General features: G+C 39.3%; 1 protein-coding gene across 4 annotated transcripts in view; it reads right to left on the bottom strand.

Annotated features, from left to right (window-relative positions):
* REV1 (REV1 DNA directed polymerase) overlaps positions 1-25842 on the bottom strand; it is an 87428-nt gene extending 61586 nt beyond the window's left edge. For all 4 annotated transcript variants that reach the window (XM_069494699.1, XM_069494700.1, XM_069494701.1 and 1 more), the window contains exon 1: positions 25652-25842. The gene's annotated coding sequence lies outside the window, so the exon portion shown is untranslated. The remainder of the gene's footprint in view (positions 1-25651) is intronic.
* Positions 25843-26541: the final 699 nt, after the last annotated feature.

The following is a 26541-nucleotide window of genomic DNA, read 5'->3' as shown; positions in this document are numbered from 1 at the left end:
TATTAGCCCTATCACTGTAGTATGACATCAATTGTATATCTTTTGTTACATCGTAGATGCCAAACAGTTTAGTATATAGCTATAGAGGTTACATTTCATAGCATAGATAACCATGGAACCTAAGAAATAATTTCAGAACCTAGGTATAGGGGACACCACACTTCTTAAACTACCTATAGATCAAAGCTAATGGAATACTATTGTGTGTAAAAGACCACAGTACACTAAGCACTACTGAGACAAATGAAATAGGCATTTTTGCCTGCATTCTAAAATTTTACAATCTAAAAAGAAATGAGCACCAGTCAAGGAAATACTGGCCCTACAAATAAACTCAGGGGAAAAATTTTGAGCAGGATGGGGTGGAGGTTGGAGGGCAGGCATGGGAGCATAAAGCAAACTACATGATGCAGCTCTATAAAGCTGAGAAAGAACAGGTAGCAAAGTTACCTGATAACCTAAACTGTAATAAAATAAAAGGGAGACTCAGGTGACAGGAAGCATACAATATACACAGGACTACCAACACTTGTGTTGATATATACTGTCTATACTTCCCATGTTTTAGTTAGACCCACATGCATCTTCTCATACTCAAAATATTAATATTATGTTATGAAATTAAATGTTTTATATAAAATTGCCATCAGTCTTGTATATGACAGGCAGTCAATAAATACTTGTTGAGTAAAGAGAATAAGTGTTTATGCAAGCTACAAAGCATGGCAGCAATAGTAATACATCTCTAGTATGCCCAAATATATCAATATCTGAAACAGTACCTTGTGTATTTAATCTTATCTACTTTTTATTTCTCTTATTTTTAAAACATTTTTCCAAAGATTCACAATCAAATTCTGTGCTATTTATTAGACAGCAGTATAGTAGACACCTCTTCCCCCCAAAAGTGGCACAGACAAGGTTGGCAAATAATACTTTTTTTTTTTTTTTTTTTTAAGACAGAGTCTTCCTCTGTTGCCCAGGCTAGAGTGCCGTGGCGTCAGCCTAGCTCACAGCAACCTCAAACTCCTGGGCTCAAGCAATCCTACTGCCTCAGCCTCCTAAGTAGCTGGGACTACAGGCATGTGCCACCATGCCTGGCTAATTTTTTTCTATATATTTTTAGTTGTCCAGCTAATTTCCTTCTATTTTTAGTAAAGACGGGGTCTCGCTCTTGCTCAGGCTGGTCTCTAGCTCCTGAGCTCAAAACGATCCACCTGCCTTGGCCTCCCAGAGTGCTAGGATTACAGGCGTGAGCCACCACGCCCGGCCCAAATGATACTTTTTTCGCGCCAGGCCCAAATGATACTTTTTATACTAACAAGAACCACACAACAAGTGGAATTAATTATAAGTCATTTAGATGGTTACTTAAAAGACTACAGTGCTTCCTTTAGTAGTGTGAAATACGGAAGTAGCTAACATAAAACCCCATTCTTGGAAACTGTGGTATGTAGTGAAGTAAAGGCATATGTTTCTACTAACCACTTCAATCTTAGAAAAAGAAAGGCTCCACCAATGCCTCCATGACCACATCCAGGGGAAAGGTCTCCGTTCTAGATGACTGATTTGTTTCTGTAAATAGGACTTTACCTAGAATGGAGAAGGGCAATTAATCAGGATACCACTACTTGACAGAAACATCCCTCAGAAATAACTCTCCCTCAGTTTTCATCCTCTCTGTTCCAAGCAACCTTCTGAATTACAATGTGTCCTCTTGACTAAACCTGCTCAGTACGAAGACATTGTCCTGTAGTGACAAACCATCCCCAATTATCAACCTAGACTTGGAAATAAAAACTGCCTTCTAGTTTCTGGAGGAAACTCAAGACTGGGCTCCCAATCTCACAATCCACGGTGCTTGGTGACCATAAGGAAAGTGATAAAGGTTTCTGAAACCATAATGTACAACCTAAAATAAACTACCAATTTCTCATCCAGCAACATTAATGGAGAACAAATTATTGGGTTTCAAAAACTTAGTTTAAAAAAATAGATCAAGGGTGAATTCATGTATGCAAAAGCACCCTTACTTCTAACATTTAGGATATGCCCTCAATAAGCATTAGCTACTATTATATTAATAGTAATCTATCCTGCCAGTTCAGAGTGAAACTCAAATGAGATCACATATGTGGAAATGCTTTGAAAACTACAGTATGTAACACTGTTAGTTTTGTTTGTTTGTTTGAGACAAGGTCTCTGTTGCCCAGGCTGGTCTTCAACTCCTGGCCTCAAGTGATCCTCCCACCTCACCCTCCCAAAGTGCTGGGATTACAGGTGTGAGCCACCATTCTCCGCCGTTAGTTATTTTAACACATTGACTGCCACATTAGAAAAAAAAATTTTTCCTTGGGGCCACGGTGTTTTATTACAAAAACAGAATAAAAACTTCAAAAACAGTCCTTTCTAATTTAATGAAAAATTTGTTATTTCGTATTGTTATATGCAACTGGAAAAATAATTCTCTTGGCTCCCAAAGTGAAGAGATATATGAGTTATATATGCTTCATGAGGCCCCGGGCTCTCAACTACCATGAGTTAAATACAACTCACATGGCAGTTAATGTGTTAAATAAACTATCTATTGTCTACAACATAATGGAAACAGTAGATTTAGTGACACAACATCTGGGCTCAAATACCAGTTTTATTGACTGCCTAGCTATATGGTTTGGGGTGAGTCCAACAGCACTGAGCCTAACATTAGTTCATCTATAAAACAAAAAAAGTTTGATTGGAGCCCAGTAGAATTCCTGTGGAGCCATAACTGGATGTAGGGTAGATGTGGTGGGGAGAAGAAAGTTGGGGGCAAAAATAGCAAGCAAGGTTTCACTCTCTAAACTAACTTCAACTTTAGCAGCCATGCTTTTTTTTTTTTTTTTTTAATAAGTTTTAGATTTAGGGTCTGAATAAGATTGTTTTTGAAGAAAGAGCTCAACAACTTGGAAAAGACTGATGACACAAATGAACTAAAAGCTAAGTCTAAAGACTTCCTGGAGCTGGTCTGATGGTCATGGGTTATCAGAACTTATTAACATAAGTGTCACTAAAGTTGGTATACAACCTCCACTGATAAATTTGACTGGCAAAAAAAAACAAAAAAAACAAAAACAAACAAACAAAAAAAAACACTTCTTGGTTCTCTTTTGTTTCTATATGTGACTCTCTAAAAAAGGGGCTGGAAATGTCCTAACCCTTGAAATGAAAGGTTCACAAGCTAAAAACTCACCTATAAACTAAACCCCAAGTAATGAAATTATAAAGACCAACCAAATTAGAGGTTGACAATGCAGCCATGCCCAACCCTCAGTGTTAACATGCAATAACAGCTGGCCAGGTGAGGCAAGTTTAAGGCAATGGGAGAGCAGCTATGTCTATAATGAGCCCGGAGATACTGAATGGCTACAATGCAAAAGACTTCCTAACTCTCCTCATTCTTTTTTTTTTTTTTTTTTTTGTTGAGACAGAGTCTCACTTTTGTTGCCCAGGCTAGAGTGAGTGCCGTGGCGTCAGCTTAGCTCACAGCAACCTCAGACTCCTGGGCTCAAGCGATCCTCCTGCCTCAGCCTCCCGAGTAGCTGGGACTACAGGCATGCGCCACCATGCCCGGCTAATTTTTTCTATATAGATTTTTAGTTGGCCATATAATGTCTTTCTATTTTTAGTAGAGACGGGGTCTCGCTCAGGCTGGTCTCGAACTCCTGACCTTGAGCGATCCACCCGCCTCGGCCTCCCAGAGTGCTAGGATTACAGGCGTGAGCCACCGCGCCCGGCCTCTCCTCATTCTTTTAATAGGGATGTTCAAATCTCTACAGAGTCTCATTAAAGACTTGCATATTTAAAAATATAGAAGATTAATTACATATGCTTTTTTCCTAATGTTTATGTTTTGCTGGGGCACACTGCTATCAGTCCATTCTGGGCTTCCAATGTGCACTTTAAGAGGCTGGTGAAATTCCGCTAAAAGAACTTCATTCTGCCTTCTTTACTATGGTTACTGGTGGATTTTAACATCTACCCTTGGAATGATGTTCATCACCAGGAACAATCATTTTCATGCAAAAGTGAAATTTCATCTATTTACTAAAGAATTACTAACATTACAAGGTTCTTAACAGTTCACACACTAGCAAAATCCCCATTACATATCCAGAAAATACTCAATACATACTCATCGGTGTTAACCAGTTATATATTTGCAACTCTAAAGTCTATTGAGGGCCCGTGCAGCGGCTCACTTCTATAATCCCAATGCTTTGGGAGGCCGAGGCAGGAGAATTGCTTGAGGTCAGGAGTCAAGACCAGCCTAAGTAACATAGCAAGACCCTGTCTCTACAAAAAATAGAAAAGTTAGCTGGGCATGGTTGCATACACCTGTAGTCCCAGCTACTTGGGAGGCTGAAGCAGGAAGATCACTTGAGCCCAGGAGTTTGAGGTTGCAGTGAGCTGTGATCGTGCCATTGTACTCCAGCCTGGGTGACAGAGCAAAACCCTGCCCCCTCAAAAGTCTATTGACTATTAAGTAATGAAACTGATTTTAATGAGTTTAATGATTTTAATGAAACTGAAATATTAATAGTAATATTAATATATAGGTATATGGGTTTATCTTACCTTCATTTAACAGTTATTTATGAAATACTTGCTGAATGAAATAAGACTTCCCTCCCATTTCTCTACTCAACACCTCTTTCTTTTTGTCTTTATAGCCTCTTTACCTTAGTGAGCTGTCAATTCTCTGCTAAGACATTTACTGACAATTAAGGAACTGGTTAGTAACTGGCTTAAGGTATGATCCATTCCAGGACATGCATATTTAAAAGAACTTCTCCATGACCATTCAATGGGGAAAGGACAATCTTTTCAACAAATGGTGCTAGGCAAATTGGATACTGCACGCAAAAGAAGTTGGTCCTTTACCTTATACCATACAAAAAAATTAAATTATCAAAGACCCAAATATAAGAACTAAAACTATAAAACTCTTAGGTAAAGCCTGGCACCATGGTTCACACCTATAATCCCAGCACTTTGAGAGGCTATGGCAGGAGGATTGCTTGAGGCCAGGAGTTTGAGACCAGCCTACGCCATAACAAGATCCCATCTCTACGAAAAACAGAAAAATTAGCCAGGAGGGTGGCAAGAGCCTGTAGTCCCAGCTACTTTGGAGACTGAGGCAGGAGGATCACTTGAGCCCAGGAATTTGAGGTTGCAGTGAGCTATGATGAAGCCACTGCACTCTAGCCCGGTGACAGACGAGATTCCGTCTCAAAAAAAAAAAAAAAGAAAAAGAAAAAAAGAAAAGAAATGTGGTTGTGTTAAATGAAAAGTAATTCTGCCAAATTCAAAGGCTTTAAAAAAAATTTTTTAATTAAATTTAAAGAAACTAAATGGATACAAAAGTTAGGCAAGAATGGTAAAAATTATAGAACGTTTATAAAAATCTTACTTTATGGTCAAATTAAAATTAAATAAATTTGCTTATGGGGTTTTATTAAAATTAGCTTTAGCATTGATAACATATTAATATAAAGGTAAAATTTAGTTTTATTTGAATAAAATTTTCGTGTAATGCTAATAGATAGTAAAAATTTTTGCTTACCTGCTCAGTAAACTTAAAAATAGGAGACAGAGAAAGAAAAACAGGTTCAATCTGTCTCTTCATTAGCTTGTCTTTCGGTTTTTTTATTAGGTTTTATGAATGAGGAACTAAATCTCCTCTCCACCAAGAGTAGAGGTTTTGCTTTCTGAAATCTCAAAATTATCACTTTTGCTAAATAAGTGACTTATTTTATAATAACCTGTGACCCTATTTTAAACAAATGTTTTAAACTTTTGATATTCAACAAAGTTTCCAAAAATCAAAATTTTAAATCCAGTCCTCAAACTAGCTTTTTAAGTTTTAGAGCCACTTAAAAAAAAAAAAAATTAGTCTTAATTGGTATGTTCATACCACATGGGAAAAATTGTCAAATATGAACTGGTGTTTAACTTTCTTTGGGTTACATTTGTATAAATATATTATAACTATGTGTTCCAATATCGTATGAGATTCCTAAAATTCCGGTATGTGTTAAGATACATCATCCATAATAATTATGATTATGTTAAATTGTTATATGTCACAAAAATAACCAAATTTTTTTGTCTCCTTAACTATTCTAAGACTTTTTAAAATCATCCAGACAATTATTATCTTACTGTGATTCTTCTCAAAAAGCAGTTTAACTACCTAAAGTTCAAAATTTGCTTAACAAAAGTCATGGAAAGGAATGACAAGTACTCTTGAACACAGGTTTCTGATAACTTTGGAGATCACACCATTTGGACTAGAAAAAACTTCCAAAACTTTAATTAAAAAGCTAATGCATTCATGAAGCTTACTAACCCAATGTGAAATAGAATACAAAATTACATGGTACTGAATTAATTTTTTATGACTTTCTGTTTAAAAGTTACTGATTATTTTGTCTTCCAGAGTCAAGACAAATATTAAACAAATACCAAAGTTTACCTGATATCTCCAGAATTGAAAACTATTGAATCCTGGCCGGCCCAACCTGTTATTCACCGCCAATGCCCAACTCTGATTTTCTCTACCAGAGAAAATCACTTTTAACAAAGAAAGACAGGAAAGAAGAAAGAAAGAAAAAGAAGACCACAAAACAACCAGAAATCAAATAACAACATGGCAGTAGTAAAATCTTATCTATCAATAACACTGAATGTGAATGGACTAAACTCTCCAATCAAAAGACATAGAGTGGCTGAATGGATTAAAAAAACAAGAGCCAACTATATGTTGTCTGCGAGAAACACACTTCAACTATAAAGACAGATAGACTGAAAACAAGGGGATGGAAAAAGATATTCCATGCACATGGAAACCAGAAAAGAGCAGGAACAGCTATACTTTTATCAGATAAAATAGATTTCAAGATAAAAAGTGTAAGAAGAAACAAAGAAGATTATGATAAAGGAGTCAATTCAACAAGAGAATGTAACAATTCTAAATATATATGCACCCAACACTGGAGTACCCAGATATATAAGCAAATATTATCAGAGCTAAAGATAGAGATAGACACCAATGCAATAATCACTGGAGAGCTCAACACTCCTCTTTCAACAATGGGCAGATCATCCAGACAGAAAATCAACAAAGAAACATTGGACTTAATCTGCACCTGAGACCAAATGGACCTAACAGATATTTCCAGAACATTTCATGCAACAGATGCAGAATACACATTCTTCTCCTCAGCTCATGGATCATTCTCAAGCACAGACCATATGTTAGGCCACAAAACAAGTCTTAAAAAATTCAAAAAAACTGAAATCATGCCAAGTATTTTCTTTGACAACAGAATAATACTAGAAATCAGTAACAAGAGGAACACTAGAAACTATACAAACAATGGAAATTAAATGATATGCTACTGAATGACAAGTGGATCAATGAAGAGATTAAGAAGAAAATTTTAAAACTTCTTGAAACAAATGAAAATGAAAATACAACATATCAAAACCTATGGGATACAGCAAAAGCAGTAATAAGAGGAAAGTTTATAGCAGTAAGTGCCTACATCAAAAAAGTAGAAAAGCTTCAAATAAGCAATGCATCTCAAAGAACTAGAAAAACAAGAGCAAACCAAACCCAAAATTAATAGAAGAAAAAAAAATGATAAAAGCAGAAATAAATGAAATTGAAACAAAAAATTACAAAAGATCAAATGAAATGAAAAATTGTTTTGAATAGACATACGAAATTGACACACCTTTCGCCAGACTAAAAAAAGGGGAAGACTCAAATAAATAAAATCAGAGATGAAAAAGGAGACATTACAACTGATACTGCAGAAATCCAAAGAATCATTAGTGATTACTATGAGCAACTATGTGCCAATAAATTGGAAAACCTAAAAGAAATGGATAAATTACTAGACACATACAACATATCAAGACTGAACCAAGTATTCAAAGAACTATTACCAATCCTACATAAATTATTCCCCAAAAAACTGAGAAGAGGTAAGTCTCCCAAACTCAAATCTAGGAGGCCCGCATCAACCTGAGACCAAAACCAAACGCACAACAAAAAAAGAAAACTATAGGCCGATATCCCTGATGAACACAGATGCAAAAATCCTCAACACAATACTAATAAACCGAACTGAACACCACATTAAAAAGATCATTAATCATGATGAAGTGGGGTTCATCTCAAGGATACAAGGACAGTTCAACATGCCCAAATCAATCAATGTGACACATCATATCAACAGAACAAAGAACAAAAACCATATGATCATTTCAAATGATGCTGAAAAAGCATTCAATAAAATTCAACATCCCTTAATCATAAAAACTCAAAAAACTGGGTACAGAAGGAACTTACCTCAACACAATAAAAGGCACATATGACACACCCACAGCTAGTACCATACTGAATGGGGAAAAACTGAAAGCCAGGTTCCTCTAAGATCTTGAACACCACAAGGGTGCCCACTTTCATACTGTTACTCAACATAGTATTGGAAGTTCTAGCTAGAGTAATCAGACAAGAGAAAGAAATAAAGGGTATCTAAACTGGAAAGGAAGAAGTCAAACTGTCCTTGTTTGCAGATGATATGATCTTATATCTAGAGAAACCTAAAGACTCCACAAAAAAAACTTTTAGAATGGATAAGCAAGTTCAGTAAAGTTGCAGGACACAAAATCAACATACAAAAATAAGTAGCATTTCTATATGCCTATAGTAAACAATCTGAAAAAGAAACTAAGAAAAGTAATCCCACTTACAAGAGCTACAACTAAAATAAAATAAAATACCTAGGAATAAATTCAACCAAAGTGGTAAAAGATCTCTATGATGAAAACTGTAAAACACTGATGAAAGAAACTGAAGAGGGCACAAAAAAATGGAAAGATATTCCATGCTCATGGATTGGAAGAATCAATATTGTTAAAATGTTCACATGACCCAAAGCAATCTACAGATTTAATATAATCCCCATCAAAATACCAATGACACAGAAATAGAAAAAATAATCCTAAAATTTATACGGAACCACAAAAGACCCAGAATAGCCAAAACCATCTTAATAAAAAGAACAAAACTGGAGGAATGACATTACCTGACTTCAAATTATACTACAAAACTGCAATAACCAAAACAGCATGGTACTGGTATAAAAAACAGACACACAGACCAACAGAACACAGAGAACCCAGAAATAAACCCACACATCTATAGTGAACTTAATCTTCAACAAAGGTGACAAGAACATACAGTGGGGAAAGAACAGTTTTTTCACTACACCGTGCTGGGAAAACTGGATATTCATATGCAGAAGAACGAACTAGACTCTCATCTCTCACCAGACACAAAAATCAAATCAAAATGTATTAAAGACTTAAACCTAAGACGTGAAGTCATGAAACTACTAAAAGAAAACACTGGAGAAACACTTCAGGACATTGGTCTGGGCAAAGACTTCTTGAGTAATATTCCCAAAGCACAGACAACCAAAGCAAAATTGGACAAATACAATCACATCAAACTAAAAAGCTTCTGCACAGCAAAGGAAACAATCAACAAGGTGAAGATACAGCCCACAGAATGGGAGAAAATATTTGCAAACTACCCACCTGACAAGGGACTAATAACTAGAATATACAAGGGACTCCAACAACTCAATAGGAAAAAAAATCAAATAATCCAATTAAAAAATGGGCAAAGGATCTGAATAGACATTTCTCAAAAGAAGACAAATGGCCAAGTATATGAAAAAATGCTCAACATCATCAGTCATCAGAGAAATGCAAATCAAAACTACAATGAGATATCATCTCACCCCAGTTAAAAAGGCTTTTATCAATAAGACAGCAATAAAGAATGCTGATGGGCCGGGCGTGGTGGCTCATGTCTGTAATCCTAGCACTCTGGGAGGCCGAGGCGGGTGGATCGTTTGAGCTCAGGAGTTCAAGACCAGCCTGAGCAAGAGCGAGACCCCGTCTCTAATAAAAATAGAAAGAAACTGTATGGACAACTAAAATATATACAGAAAAAATTAGCCGAGCATGGTGGCATATGCCTGTAGCCCCAGCTACTCAGCAGGCTGAGGCAGGAGGATTGCTTGAGCCCAGGAGTTTGAGGTTGCTGTGAGCTAAGCTGACACCATGGCAATCTAGTCAGGGGAAACAAAGTGAGAGACTGTCAAAAAAAAAAAAAAAGAATGCTGACAAGGATGTGGAGATAAGGGAAATCCTAATACACTGTTGGTGGGAATATAAATTAGTTCAACCGTTATGGAGAACAGTATGGAGGTTCCTCAAAAAAGTAAAAATAGAAGTACCATCTGACCCAGTAATTCCACTTCCAGGTATATCCAAAGGAGGAGCATTCAGTATATCGAAAAGATATCCACACTCCCATGTTTATTGCAGCACTATTCATGATAGCCAAGATTTGGAATCAACCCAAGTGTCCATCAATGGATAAATGGATAAAGAAATTGTGGTATATATACATAATGGGATATTATATGGCCACAAAAAAGGAATAAAATCCTGCCATATGCAGCATCATGGATGGAACATTATGTTAAGTGAAATAAGCCAAGCACAAAAAGATAAATATTGCTATTCTCACTCATATGTGAGAGCAAATTATTAAAAACAATTGATCTCATGGAAGCAGAGAGTAGAATGATGATTACCAGAGACTGGTAAGGGTAGCAGGGAGGGGGGATAAAGTGGGGATGGCTAATGGATACAAAAATATAGACAGAATGAACAATATTTGATAGCACAACAAAGTGACTATAATCAGCAAGTTAGGGTATAACTTTAAAATAAGAAAGTGGAATAAGAATGTTTCTAACACAAAGAAATGATGAATGACTGAGGTGATGGATATCCCAATTACCCTGATTTGATTAACTTACTTTGTATAGCTGTATCAAAACATCACAGGGACCCTATAAAGATATACAACTGTTATGTACCCATAATAATTAAAAATTTAAAAAAGAAAAAAACCCGACCAGCCTGAGCAAGAGCGAGACCCCATCTCTACTAAAAAATAGAAAGAAATTATATGGACAGCTAAATATATATATAGAAAAAATTAGCCGGGCATGGTGGTGCATGCCTGTAGTCCCAACTACTCGGGAGGCTGAGACAGCAGGATCCCTTGAGCTCAGGAGTTTGAGGTTGCTGTGAGCTAGGCTGATGCCACGGCACTCACTCTAGCCTGGGCAACAAAGTGAGACTCTGTCTCAAAAAAAAAAAAAGAAAAGAAAAAAACCAGAAAATAGTGTTGATGAGGATGGGAAGAAACTGAACCCCTTGTGCACTGTTGGTGGGAATATAAAATGGTATAGCTGCTATGGAAAACAGTATAGCAATTATTAAAAAAATTAGAAATAGACTTACCATATGATTTCACCAAAAAGAATTGAAAGCAGGGACATGAACAGATATTTGTATATCCATGTTAGTATCATTATTCACAAGAGCCAAAAGGTAGAACCAATCCAAGCATCCATGGACTGATGAATGGATAAACAAAATGTGGCATATACATTTACAGAGGCTATTTCTCTAAGAAATCTTTACAGCAGTATCTGGGATTTTTTTTTATTTGAATTAGAGCAGTGGCAGGTCAACTACAAAAGTAATTTACAAGGACCAGGTATCACCTTTATGAGTGACTAAGTAAATGAGGTGCTACCACACAGGCAATAAAAAAGTTTGACAACGTCTACTCCAATGTGCTCTGATTTTGTCCTTAAATGGCAAGAGCTTTAACACCAGATAAAGAGCTTTTTATTTAATGGGTAGATACAAAAATACAGCTGTTGTGTGATTTTGTTTTGACTCAACCATACAGAACAACATTCTCTAAGCCTGTAGCCCCCAACCCCTAGGATCCGGACTGGTACCAGTCCTTGACCTGTTAGGGACCAGGCTGCAGAGCTCTGCTGTCCGCCAGCCCTGTCTGTGGAAAAATTCTCTTCCATGAAACTTAGGAACAGCAGAGGCGGCACAGCAGGAGATGAACGGAGGGCAAGCGAAGCTTCATCTGTATTTACTGCCACTCACCATCGTTTGCATCACCACCTGAGCTCCATTAGATTCTATATTATGGTGAGCTGTAGTATAATTATTTCATTATATATCACAATGTGTAATAATAAAGTGCACAATAAATGTAATGCGCTTGAATCATCCCAAAACCACCATCACCACCACCAACCCCCATGGAAAAATTGTCTCCCGTGAAACTGGTCCCTGGTGCCAAAAAGGCTGGGGACCGCTGCTCTAAGCCCATAGTTCTCAAACAGAAGAGAACTGAGGTCACACTGGCACTACAGAGATTACTCAGTTTTCAGGGAAGTAGAGCAAACTTCCAGATTCATTCCACATACTACAGTCAGGTTTTGATTTTGACTCTCACCAAGGTATTTAAAAGGAAACCAAAAATCAGACACTTAGATGAAGGGCAGCATTTCCACAGAAGCACAGCTACTGCCTCTAGTCTTCAGGATATACTTTGGCTTTCAGCAATGGATTCTAAACCAAGCTGATGGTTTACGTTCTAACAGTGCTGTGTGCATTTCTAGTACTTAAGATCTCTTATAAAAATATATAAAAGTCCAAGATATTTAGATCAGATTTTATTCCTAACAGAACCTTTCTTTACAACTTTGTGGGTTTTTTACCTTCATTATACTAAAACTTTTTACTGTTATCAATTTTTTCTGCTACAATCAAATAATTCCTGTACTAGATGAGATACCAACTTTATAAACACAGAACTTAAAGAACTTTAATCCATCAAATAAAAGCGGCATATAGTACTCTCCTAAGAAAAAAAATATAGGCTTTGGTACATAAGCCTTTTCTTGAAGTGAGTCTGACCTTACCATCTTTTCTTGGGACATTCTCTATTATTTCTCCATTACTGATTCATGTTTATACACTGCTTTACTATGCTACTAAGTACAGCATTCAATCTTGCTCGGCGTTCATTTTCAAAAAGTTTGTCCTGCTCTATTTATAAAAGCAATAAATGTTTACTGTAAAAAATTAAAAAATACAGAAAACAGAAACGGAAGAGGGGGAAATTACCCATATTATCACCATCTAAAAAATTTACCTGTTAACTGACTAAATTTCCTTCCTTTTGATGTTCCTTGAATTTTAACATTCAAATTTAAATTCTTTACATTAAACACACCACTACTAATATCTTATATTTCCACAGTGCTTTTATTTTCCAAAGGGCCTTCTAAATCTATCATTTATCTTTACAACTCATCTATAGAGTAGGGAGGCCTAGTGCTATTTATTTTGCAGTTTCTTTCTAGGGTCGAGAAGCTAAAATGTTCCTTAAGGCTGCACTGCTGGTTTGTGGTACAAAATCATACTCATCCTTTATAAAACTGTGTTCCCAAATTTTCAATGGAGAAAATAACAATGGTATCAATATAACTGCTTAAAAAGTAAGAACGTTATTAAATTGAACTAGCCTAATTCAACAAAAGAGATGCTTATTCACCAGGGAATGCAGCATCTGTCTGGGTTAGACAAAGTAGCAGCTATATATTAACAGATTCAGGAAAAAAATAGGTCCTACAAATCAGCTCCATCTAGAACCCAACTAGCCCATATTCATGAGAAGAAGTAAAGACCCAGAGTCAGGCCAAGTGCAGTGGCTGACAACTGTAATAATCCTAGCACTCTGGGAGGCTGAGGCGGGAGGATCGCTTGAGCTCAGGAGTTTGAGACCAGCTGAGCAACAGCAAGAGCAAGACCCCATCTCTACAAAAAATAGAAAAATAAGCTGGGTGTGATGGCACATGCCTATAGGTCCAGCTACTCGAAAGGCTGAGGCAGAATGATCCCTTGAGCCCAGGAGTTTGAGGCTGCAGTGAGCTATGATGACACCACTGCACTCTACCCTGGGCTACAGAGCAAGACCCTGTCTCAAAAAAAAAAACCAAGAGTCAGCACCAATTTTGTTGCTAACTGGTTCTCTGACAGAGAAGCAAGTCACAAATCAGTCAGATCTTAGCTCTTCCGCATGTGGACAGAGTTGGACCTGACAGACTCTAGAGTCTTTTGCGGTCTTTAAAATGTATATCATTCTATATGTCTACCCATTTAAACAAACCAAAAAAAAAAAAAAGCTTGCAACAAAAGCATACATATTATGCAAGTTTTTCTATGTTTTCAAAAAAACAGGACGTGCCTATCCACAGATGTGGCTGTGTAGTAGAATTAACCTTACCCAAAGAGAGCTCTGGCCTTTGCCCTTAGTTCCTGGGAGGCAGTATCTAAACCCTTGGAATTTCCTGCCTGTTAAAAGCCTTTGTTTACCTGGGGGCTTTGAGCCACTCCGGATAGTTGAACACTGATTTATGGTGAGGGCTTAGAGCCATGTATAATACTATCAACCTCTTGAAGGGCTGGAGACTAAAGGTCAAACATGCCAGTAGTCAATCACATCTAAGTGACCAAACCCCAAAACAAACTGGATACCAGGGCTTGGGTGAACTTCCCTAATTGGCGATTCTCTATACTATACACATCAGTGCCAGAAGTTAGCACTGTCCACAAGTCCCCTGGGAAAGGTAACTGTTACTTTCACACGTGTAACTCCTGTGTGCTCCATGCACCTCTTCCGTTGGCTGATTTTATTCTGTATCTTCTCACTGTAGTAAATCCAACCAAGCAAACAAAAGGAATGTGGAACCCTGAACAACCTAAAAAAGAGTCGTTCATCCACTGTGGATTGCTTACCTACCTTTGGACTCACAGGAGAAAGCAAAACTTAAAACTGTTTGTGCCACTGCATTCTGAAGTCTCTGTTATTGCAGCTTAGCCTGTACCCTAACAAATGATACTACAATTTTGATCCAATATTTAAATAAATTACAGAGATGAAAAGTGACAATAAGATGTACTATATAAAAAGTACTTGGATATATTAAAACTGAGAATGCATAACAAACATTTGTAATGTTCCAGTTTGAGGCTGATCAGATTGAAAGGAAAGCCTCTATCCCAAACAATTCAATATATCAAAGAATTTTCTCTCCCTTATCCTTTTGGTTATTCATAACTAAAAAAAAAAATTCCTAAAAAGATGCATGATTTAGCAAAATCAATCATGTGAATATAAACTGAAAGGGGCTTTCTGAAAGAATTACTAATAGTTTCCTTCCCTGGAATTACAGATTTCCATAGAAAGAAAGAGAAAGAGATGGAGACACCTTAAAATACAAAAACTGCTTTCCCTGGCTTTCCAAAGAGCAGCCAAGTCACTTGGTTTCCTAGCACCCTCCCTCAATTTTCCTAGTTTCCTGTCTTCTAAACCACAAGGCCCAAATGCTTTTATTAAATATCTCCACTAGGATGTCCCAGGCATCTCAAAGTCAGCATGTTCCTAAGTAGGGATCAAGCTTACAAAGGAAAACAAAAGAATGTTCTGGAAACGACATGATAAAAAGAGTCCAGATGAAGGAATAAAAAGCCACTGATCTGCACTGAGAAGTAGCAGTATATTCTCACAGGAAAGCCAAATGATTATGTTTAGAAGAGTTCAAGGTTGCAGTAAATCAGGGATTCTATTATTAGCAGAAGGGCTAGTAATTGGAACATAACTGAGCCAGAGAATCAAGGAGGTACTATCTACCAAAGAGGAATTTTATCTAAAACAGTGGTTCTCATGCTTGTGCCTGTTACAGCAGTCCCCAACCTTTTTGGCACCAGGAACCAGTTTCATGGAAGACAATTTTTCCACGGAAGCAGGTCGGTGGTGGAGCTCAGGTGGTGATGCAAGTGATGGGGAGTGGCTGTAAATACAGAAGAAGCTTCACTCACTCGCTCACACCTCCCACTGTGCAGCCTGGTTCCTAAAAGGCCACTGACAGTACTGGTCCTGGGGGGCGGAGAGGTGTTGTTGGACCACAGTATTAAAACACAGACTGCTGGGCCCCAACTCCGAAGTTTTTGTTTCAGTGAGCCTAGGGTAGGGCCAGGAATTTGCATTTCTAAAAAGTTCCCAGGTAATACTGACGCTGCTGGTCTGAGGCACACACTTTGAGAATCACTGACTTTGCCTATACCTAAAATGTATGTAGAATGGTGAAAAGAGAGACAAGGGCTACAGTTCAGAAGTAATGAAACAGGTTATACTTAGAGAGAATGTCTCTACAACATGCACTAAGTAAAAAGAATTTCACAACACGAGTAAATGCAACTCACCAGTTGAAGGTTTTAATTAGATTATAGGTGACAAAATTTCTCCAGTCCTGCCTCTTGCCCTTACCCCAAATTCCAGGTCTGATCTAATGGTTTACTTCATATTCACTGAGCATTTACTATAATTCGCAGCTTTCAAGGTGAGTAAATTATAAACCACAATCCAAAGTTATCAAGGAAAAAAGATTTGCATAAAACTATCACATCAATCCTACATTAGAGGCACTGATACAATGCAGTAAATGCACACAGAAAACAGCAATAAATCTCATGTTGAAGAAACCCAAGAAGACATCACTAAAGAGGTGGATCTGCACTAAGAACAATAGGAGGGAGGGAGAGATTTCAGGAAGAAGGAAAATTCATAATCAAAAACACAAAAGAAAAAATGTAGAAAGATGTTTAGGACATTCTGGAATACACCGGTACGTAGGACACATGGCCAGATGTAGTGGTTAAAGAACTAAAGTAGCTGAGGAAATATAACAGAAGGCCTTGAGTATCATACAAGAAGTTTAAATCTTACTTTGTGAGTTTTAGGAAAAGAAGTCTAAGTTTGCGTATGTAAATAGTTAGGAAGTGTAATGCACAGACAAGCAGAGTTTCTGGCTATTGAGCCTAACCTTCACTAAGACTTAGAAATCTCAGTAGAAGGCCTCATCTTGAACATTCATTCTATTACTACAATTCATTAGATCTCTGAACTCACAAGTTAAATAGGCATAAATAATGACATGTAACTAGAAATAAATCCCTCTGAGTAACTGCAATCCAAAAATATGGTCAAAGTCACTCTTTCCTGAATCTGCTATCAGTCCCATCTTTCACAAATCTTTTTTCCCACAAATTCTTTCACCAAATGTAATTGTAAGTGAACATAAAGGGAGTAGAATGTTTAAGAAGTTACCACTGTTTCTGGACTCTTTCCCCTTGCATCATGCCAAGAATATCATATATTTAAAATCACATATTTTTTAAAAAACAAAAACAAAACACTACCTTTTAAAGATGACATTCTAAGAAGATGCTACATTCTTCAACACACCAGAAGTCTTATTTAGTGTAACAGTTTAATATTTAGCACACTATACCTTAACTAACAGATTCTATCTCTGAGAAATAGTGAGTTCCAAGAGAATTTAATATAATCTTTAAGTGACAATCAGAGAAAAGATTTTTTTATTGGGTGGGCATAAACAAAAGAATATTAACCCCCAACATCATAAACTTAAACAGTATAACTTCAAATCGAGTGCTGAAATTCAAAGCTCTAACAACAAATAGATTACCACTGCTTACACCCTCCCACCCACAAAAATCTCACTTCATAGGTTTAGTTTTCCTCTAATAGTAGCAAATAATCACCTAGGTCTAAAAGTACATATTCAAGAGAAATACCAAAAATCACTTCTTATAGCCAGAATTATTGAGCTTTTAAAATACTAACTAGTTTATAACCCAACTACAACAAAACTTATGTAAGTAAAACATTTAAGTTAGTATTGTATCAATAAAAGAACATGTTATATAGTAATTCTCAACAGAAGGCAATACTTCTATATAAATATGTGCAAATGCAAACTGCTCCAATTTTTAATATAATGGAGGTCATTGGGTTAGTACCAATACTACTAGTTTCAGCTGTCACATATCGGGCTAGCGTCTGTTTCCACTTCTTCAGCTAATATCGTATAAAGAATTTGGCTGGCCTCTGTTCCTGGTTCCTGGAAGGCTCACTTCTTGGAATTTCCCAATAGGAGTGTCTTTGTTATTCATGGTGGGCCCCTTGGCCCACATTTAAGTTTATATTAACAGGGTGACTCCCAGTGGGCCACTAGTTTCAGGATGGGGGCCAGCCATGCTGGAAAAACCAACCACATGATTAGAGGGTTGGGCCTTTAAGCCACGTGGTATCAGCCTGACTTCTTGACCTCCCAGGAGAAGGGGGCTAGAGACTTAGTTTAATCATACCCATGTAATAAAACTCCAGTAAAACTCTGGACACTGAAGCCTGAGTGAGCTTTCCTGGTTGGTAATCATACACTGATGTACTAGAAGGATCATGTGTCCTTAGACTATGGAAGCTTCATGTTTGGGACCCTCCCAGACCTGGTCCTATGTCTCTCTTCGTTTGGCTGCTCCTGGTTTGTATTCTTTACAACAGAACTGTAATCGCAAGAACAGTACTTTCCTGAGTTCTGTGTCATGTCTAGCAAATTATCAAACCTGAGGGAGTCAGTGGGAACTCCTGAAGTTGTAGGCAGTTGGTTAGAAGTGTGGGTAGCCTGGAAGCCCTAGCACCTGTGGTTAATATCTGCAATGCAGGGAGTCATGTGGACTGTGCCCTTAACCTGTGATGTCTGACCTAACTCTGGATGGTTGGTGCCAGGATTACACTGCAGCTATAAAATAGGATACACTGCCTTCCCTCTCTTCCCAGGACTCTCATGAGATTAAATGAGAAAAAAGCTGAGTGAAAGCACTCTTTAAGATACAAAGCATTACAAAAAGTGAAGAGGTACTTTTTGGTTGTGCTTCTTAAAACATTAAAGAAGAAACTGTTAAAATATTTTCAAAATTCAGGATTGTCCAGCTTAAATGGCTAAAAAAAAGTCTTGAAATAAACAGCCAATACTTGTTATTATAAAAGTAAAATTCAAAACTTGATGAAAAGCATTTAAAAAGGCAAAGAATTCCAATGATAATTTCAATTACATAATGCAGACTAGTGTCTAAAAGATAAAAATGCATTAAGTCAATTCTTACTAATCTCAAATGCAGATATGACAGAATTTAGGAACAAACTAAACCTCTAAGAAGTTCATTTTAGCCTTGGGCATGATCAGGAATGACTGAGGAAGCCAATGAGCAACATTTTGATGCTCAGATACTGGTTTTGAGTACAAACCATTCACATTACAACCAACTTTTTTTGCCCATTTCTACATAAGCTTTTAACTCACGCACAGAACCGTGGAATCAGACCTGTCTCTTTAAAATGTTTCTCAAACTATCCTATGTGGACAAGACAGTTGCCTACCTACATGAGAAAGCATAATTTCCAATTGTATCATGAATAGAAGACAATAATTTTTTCTATTACTTTCCAAAGATTAAAAAAAAAATCAAGACTTTAAATCACAATTTCACACAATATATCATTTAATTTTCTGCCATCTTGAATATGAGATACTAAATGCCAGCCTTTGCCTGGGTGACACAGGGGAGGCAGTCTAGCAAAGGAAAAAAATGACCTTAGAGTAAAAAACCCATAAGTTCTACTCCTACTTATCCTTTTTAGTAGGTGAATGACTCTCTAGGTTTCATTTTTCTCCAGTGAGATATAAGGGCATGGCCTACAGAATCTGTAAGATTCTTTCTAGCACTGACATTCTATATCTACTCAGGTGTTGAAAAGTCAACAACTCATAATTTAGATATTCTTACAAATTAAAAGTCTTCCAAGGGCCGGGCGTGGTGGCTCATGCTTGTAATCCTAGCACTCTGGGAGGCCAAGGCAGGTGGATCGTTTGAGCTCAGGAGTTGGAGACCAGCCTGAGCAAGAGCGAGACCCCGTCTCTAATAAAAATAGAAAGAAAATTAGCTGGGCAACTAAAAATATACATAGAAAAAATTAGCCGGGCATGGTGGTGCCTGCCTGTAGTCCAAGCTACTTAGGAGGCTGAGGCAGGAGGATAGCTTGAGCCCAGGAGTCTGAGGTTGCTGTGAGCTAGGCACTCTAGCCTGGGCAACAGAGTGAGACTCTGTCTTAAAAAAAAAAAAAGTCTTCCAAGTAAATGTCAAAAATCATAAAATTATGTAAAAACTTTCTACCAATGTGTTCCTCCTTACTTATCAAAAACAAAGATTTGCTCTGTAACCAGCAGAAACACATCACTAATAACTTTCATTAAATATTTACTTGCCACCTGAAATTTATTTTGGCCTTAAATTTAATGACATTTGTTTTCTTAAATCTGATGTATCACCCCTATCATATGCAAACCCTTTTCAATCTATTTATGAAGTTGATGTACCAGGACACACATGATGCTTTGACTTATTTTTAATGACTTAATGAGAAAAAAATGATTTTGTAAATCATCACGCTATTAAAATATTTCACACTTCAAGAATATATAGGTAATTAAGTATAGCAGTTAAATCTAAAAAAAACTTAGCCATAAATAATGAAACTGCCAGTAGTTAAGAGGATCATATACAAATAACATGATAAAATACAATGGCAAGTTTCCAAATAGAAATCCTGTTGGTTGGGGTTTTTTTTGTTTGTTTGGGTTTTTTTTTTTTGAGACAGGGTGTCACTCTGTCCTCCTGGCTGGAATGCAGTGGCAGTTTTCGTAGTTCACTGCAGCCTCAAACTCTTCAGCTCAAGCAGTTCTCCTGCCTCAGCCTCCCATCCCAAGTAGCTGGGACTACAGGCACGTGCCACCAGACCTAGCTAATTTTTAAAAATTTTTTTATAGAAATGGGGTCTCATTATGTTGCCCAGGCTGGTCTCAAACTCCTGTTTGGGATCCTCCCACTTTGGTCGCCCAAAATGTTGGTATGACAGGCGTAAGAGCCACCATTTCCTGCCCTTGTTTTCAATGTGCCTCACAGTAGAGTGGTTATGGAATCAGGTGGAACTAGGTTGAAATCCTAGCTCCTTTCTTACTTGTGTGACCCAGCTAAGTAATAACCTCTCTCTAAACCTGTTTCTTTACAACCATGCCTACCTTTTATGGTAGCTGCGGGTATTAAATGAGAAAATGACCTTAGCAAAGAGCCTGGCACACAGTAAATATTTAATACTTTAGCAATTATTATTAAATTTTGAAACAAATGTGACATGAAGCAGCAGCATTTTGACTTTTTTTTAATTTAGGCCCAAAGTTTAGCATCCTTTTACTTGTTAAAGTTCAGACTGAGAAATAAAACATAACGTTCCTACAAAGAAACATTTTACTAAGGACAACTGGACTAAGTAAAAATAACTAGTATTATGCAAGTGTATTTGCCACAGGCAGAACCTTAGTTTATAAGAATAATTCAAGTTGTACTATCTCAAATTATCTATTATCATAAAGTAATTGTTTCCATCAATTCTTTCCTCTACTACTTCTGTAAATGCTAAAGAAAAAATAATCACATTACGAAAAGAACAGAAAACGGAAGGAAGATATAAAGTATAGCTGTGTTATTTTAAACTCTAATTAAGAACCGAATGCAATTTTAGGGGAAAAATCCACAATGAAATGAGGTAGTAACGGATCACACTAAAGATGATAAAACATCTCTTCCTTCCCAAATACTACAAGACCCACACTTCAACTGGATATTCAAGGATTTTCCTGTCTAAAGACAAGAAGCTTCCAGCAAGTCCTTTCATCACCACGATCAGATCTCTAGCTAAACTTCAAAGGCAATACATAAAAGCCACTCTGGTGGGCAGCTGTTGAAATAATCACTCTTCGCATCTTCTACAGATTAAAGAATAAAAATCCTGACTTACACATTAAGACAAAATACTGGTCATTCTCAGCAGTTTATTTTTTAATTTGTTCTAGACAGCCACAAAATGTATTTATTTTAAAAGAGTTCCATAAATATAATTTTGATAGCTGACAAAAATTCAGCAAAAAAGTAATAAACAATAAATGTAAAATTAAATCAACCTTTATTTCATGTGAAAACAGAAAACCCTAAGTGACTATGCTAATCTCAAATAGTTCTTAGAAGGTAAAAAATAACCTTGTCCTAAGCACTTACATATAGTAACTCAATTATTACTCATCATAATCCTATGTAGTTATTATTACAGTCCTTTTACAGATGAACAAACTGAGGCACCAAAAGTCATTAAAAGTTACTAAAGTTAATAACTTGCCTGTGGCCTCACAATCAGTAAATGGTAGGAGCCTGGATTCTGATCCAAGCTGTCTGACTCCAGAACTAATGTCCAAATCAACTATACCACTCATTCATTCATTTAACAAGTTTTGCTAAGAACCTATCATGTACCAGGCACAGTTCTAAGCACCGAGAATAAAGCTGTGTACAAGTCAGACAAGGCCTCTGCCCTCTAGCTGGGAAGAGGGTTGGGAGCAAACAAGTCTAATGAGGGGAATCAATAAATGAGGGAACAGTGTGTATTCATCTAGAAATAAACGTTATGGAGAAAAAGAAAGAAGGAAAGAATCAAAAGTGATAGAGGGGCCAGGAGCAGTGGCTCACACCTATAATCCCAGTGATTTGGGGGCTGAGGCAGTAGGATCACTGGAGACCAGTGGTTCAAGGCTGCAGTGGAGCTGTGATCGTGCCACTGCACCCAGCCTGGCAAGAGTGAGACCATGTCAAAAAGGAGAAGAGGGGAGGGGAGGGGAGGGGAGGGAGGAACTGGCGTCCATTTTAGGGATTAGGGAAGGCCACTCTGAGGTGATGTCTGAGCAGCAAAAAGATGTGAAGGCAAGAGCTGTGACCACCTAGGGGAAGGGGTGGTCCACCTAAAAGAATAGCAAGTATAACATCCCAAGGGGGGAACAATTTGTTCAAGAACCGGCAAAAGGACTGTAGGTATGGAGTAGGATTATGAAGGTCATGTGGTGAGAGATAAGGTTAGAAGTCGGCAGCTGCCAAATCCAAAATGCCACAATAGACTGTGCTAACAGGTTTAGATTCAAGTTTAATAGGAAGCTTTTTTTTGCTAATGAGCAAGAAATTGACAATCTGTTTTATATTTTCAAAAAGATCACACTGATTGTTATGTGAGGAACGGGCAGGGAAAAAGAGAAATACAGACACCAGTGAAGGCACTATTTTAACAGTCCAAGTGAGAGACACTAGAACTTAGATTAGGATTCAGGTACTGTTTATAAAGAGACGAGATATTAAAAGGGCCAGCAACCTATTTGTCTGTAAAAAAAGACTTTTTAATACCTCTCCTCCCCTCTTATCCCCTCTCGATTTGCCTTTGAAAAATATTGGATTCTGTTTTAATATCTATGTTTCTGTTGGTGCTATTATCATAGGAACAGAATAAAAGATTTAAAAAGTCTTCTCATTTTTTAAATGTTCTATTTAATATAGCCTATGATTGATAAAATGCCACATATACCCAAACATTCTTGAGAAGCAGAAGAACCACAATGCTCTTTAGACTAGGACTTGTTCATTTATTTGGAGATAAGAGGTACCTACCACCTGTTCTGATTAGCTTTCCTCTCATGCTTTGTGTCTAGCATATCCAGGCTCATTCTAGATTGTGAATTGCACTAAAGGGGTGTATCAAAGGGAGTACGTATTTATTGAGCACCCACTGTGCACCAAGGTCTCACTAGGTGCCTTACATTTAAGGACTAATTTAAGCCTCAGACACTATTACCCAAGGTGGGAAATGATGTCTTCATTTTACAAACGAGAGGAAAATCGGAGATATTAACAACTTGTCCCAGGTCACAATTGGCAGAGCCAGAACTGAAACCCACAACTAACTCTTAAGTTCCTATCCTTCCACTATAGCAGCTATCAAAGAAAGGACAATAAAATATATGCTATATGCAGTCACTGTAATTTCTCATTAATAATGACTAGTTTATTGCTAATGGGGACAGGCTTCTTTAATTCTCTTATGTACAATCTAAATTTTGAACTTCGGGGAAAATGGGGTGATCTTACACATTCAAGCACACTATTTTGAAAAATTATTTTCTACTTCAGACTTCACAGAAATTAATCCTAAGACTGATTCCCAACTTTTTTAAAAAAAATCTTAAATATGTACCATATATCATAAAATAGAACTAAAGTTCTATGACAAATGACAGGAGTTTGGTAAAGACTATGACCTCAAGGGGCTTGCAAAATAAGATAAAAAGATAGGGATAAAAAGATAATCAGGAGCTCGAGACCAGCCTGGCCAACAAGCAAGACCCTGTCTCTACAAAAAATTTAAAAATTAGCCAGGTGTGGTGGTACGCATCTGTAGTCCCCGCTACTCAGGAGATTGAAGCAGGAGGATCGCTTAAACCCCAGGAGTTCAAGGCTGCAGTGAGCTATGATCGTGACACTGCACTCCAGCCTGGTAACAGAGCGAGACCCTACATCTTAAAAAAAAAATCATCAGCATAACACATGGAAAATCGAACTGAAAGTAGACTGGAGAAGGATTCCTGAAGAAGAGGAACTTTAGGTGAATTTTGAAGTGCCAGGCAGAGGAGTACAGGAAGGGAGAGAACATACTAGTAGCATTTGTACGGGCAAAGAAAAGGCTATGTGGGAAAGCAGAGACCATAAGTTTGGCAACAGGTAAAAGGTACCCACAGGTTGAGTTACCGTGTGCATTACTCCACAGGAAGAGCCAAGGTTAGGGTATGTCCTACCCTACCTAAAGAGGAAATCTTATTTTCCAAGACTAAGTGGACAAGCCAGAGACACCAGGCAGACACAGACAATTAAGAATTGTTACATAAAGTCCTTAATAGTTACAAACCCTTTTTATGGTATGTGTTAAGTCTACATTTTCAGCTAAACGATATTATTTCTATTTAGTACATGATTTGAGAAGACGTGAAGGTAAAGACAGAACTAGTAGATTTCTATCATGTGAATTTTTTTTAAACAAGGTGGAATCAATTAAGGACTGTTACATTAAGGTTATTTCTTTACAAACTGAGAATGAGTAGGAAGACCAGTAAAACACACGGGCTGAATCATTTTAACAGTGTGTGGAAGTGTGGACGGTGCCCAGCATATTAAGGGAACAGACAAATAACAAGAGAAGTGAATAAAAATTGCCTTCGGATACTCTGATACAGGTTCCGGGATCCAACGCGGGTGGGAGAAGTAGGGGACACGGGGGAAATACTGTGGCGGGAGGCCGGGTAGAGAACGCCAGCGCTTGGCCCCAGTCGACAATCTGCAAATGCTTGTTGAACGAAAGCCCCAACGCGCGCAGGAATGAATGGCGCGGGAGTGAATGGCCGGCCGAGGCGCCGGCGCAGGAGGAAGGAGTTTGCGGCGCAGTCCGAGCGGGGCCGGCGGGACGCAGGGACCGCGGAGGGAAGGGCCGCGGGCGCGAGGGGTCGGCACCAGTCGGCCGTGTGCCGGGCCTGGGCTGGCCGCGCCATGGCGGAGGGGGAAGGGGAGGTCACGCGTTACATAACCCGGCAGCTGCTGGCGCGAGCGGCGGGCGCCGCCGGCAGCCCAGGCCCGAGAGGACGGCCCGCGGGGCCAGGGCCGGCGCGCCCCTCCCCCGCCCCACCTCAGGCGGTCGGCGCTCCGGCCGCCGCCCGGCGGGTCTGCGCCGCCTCTGGAGACGCGTGTCCGGTCCCGCCCCTCCCCCACCCCCGCCGCCGACCCGGGGGTCGCTCACCTTCCGCGTTGCCCCAGACCACCATGCCCGGGCTCGGCCGCCTTCTCCGGCCTCACAGACCCAGGCTCCGCCGCCGCACAGTGTTCCAGTCAGGGACTCGAGAGGTGGGCCGGGGAAAGGCAGTCACACCGCCCCGCCGCGGTCCACGCTCCCCAACGCTCACGGCGGCCGGCCCTGCGCGCGCTCCACGGCTGTTCCCCGCCCCTCCCCCTCCAACGGGGCGCGCGCGCCGCAGCCCCGCCCCCTGGCTGCCCCGCGCGCACGCGCTGGCCCCTCCCACCCCTCCACGCCTGCGGCGGTCGGACCAGCGCGCGCGCCGTGCGAGCCGCATTCCCCGCCCGGGCTCGCACTCTCCGCTGCGCGGCGCACGCGCTCGGCTCGCCCCCGGCCTGGGGCAACCTCGAACCTCTGGCGCGGCGCCTCGCCGCCTCGCGTTGGCCGCCCCGCCCCTCCCGGCCCCGCCCTCCTCTGCCGCCGCCGCCCGCAGGGGGCAGCGCCTCGGCGGCACGTGACCGTCTCGCTGGCCGGGGGCGGAAGGGAACGGTGGGCTTGCCCGCCTCCGCATCGAGCCGCACGCCCGCCACCTCCGCGCCTCTTGCTCTGGTAACGGCGCCCGGCCAGCGCCTCGGAGGCGCATGCTGCCCCTGCAGTGGGTCCCTGGGCTCCGCCACCCGCACCCGGCTCCGGGCTCCCGGGTCGAGGAGGACAGAAGTGCAGGGACTGACCGGGCTTAAAACCCTGGTACTGGCTGAAGATAACACCAAACACCCGGGTCCCTACCTCAAGCAGTTGATTTACAGTGACATCTAGTGGAGAAAGGGACACACGTGAACTGACACTTTCCTATGTCAAGGAGCAATCGAGAAGCACGGCCCACATAGGTTAGCGGG

Source organism: Eulemur rufifrons, chromosome 19, assembly GCF_041146395.1.
Source record: "Eulemur rufifrons isolate Redbay chromosome 19, OSU_ERuf_1, whole genome shotgun sequence".
In the NCBI taxonomy this organism is placed as follows: Eukaryota; Metazoa; Chordata; class Mammalia; order Primates; family Lemuridae; genus Eulemur; species Eulemur rufifrons.
The sequence above is the reverse complement of the archived record's forward strand: the minus strand, read 5'-3'. Positions and strand labels throughout refer to the sequence as shown.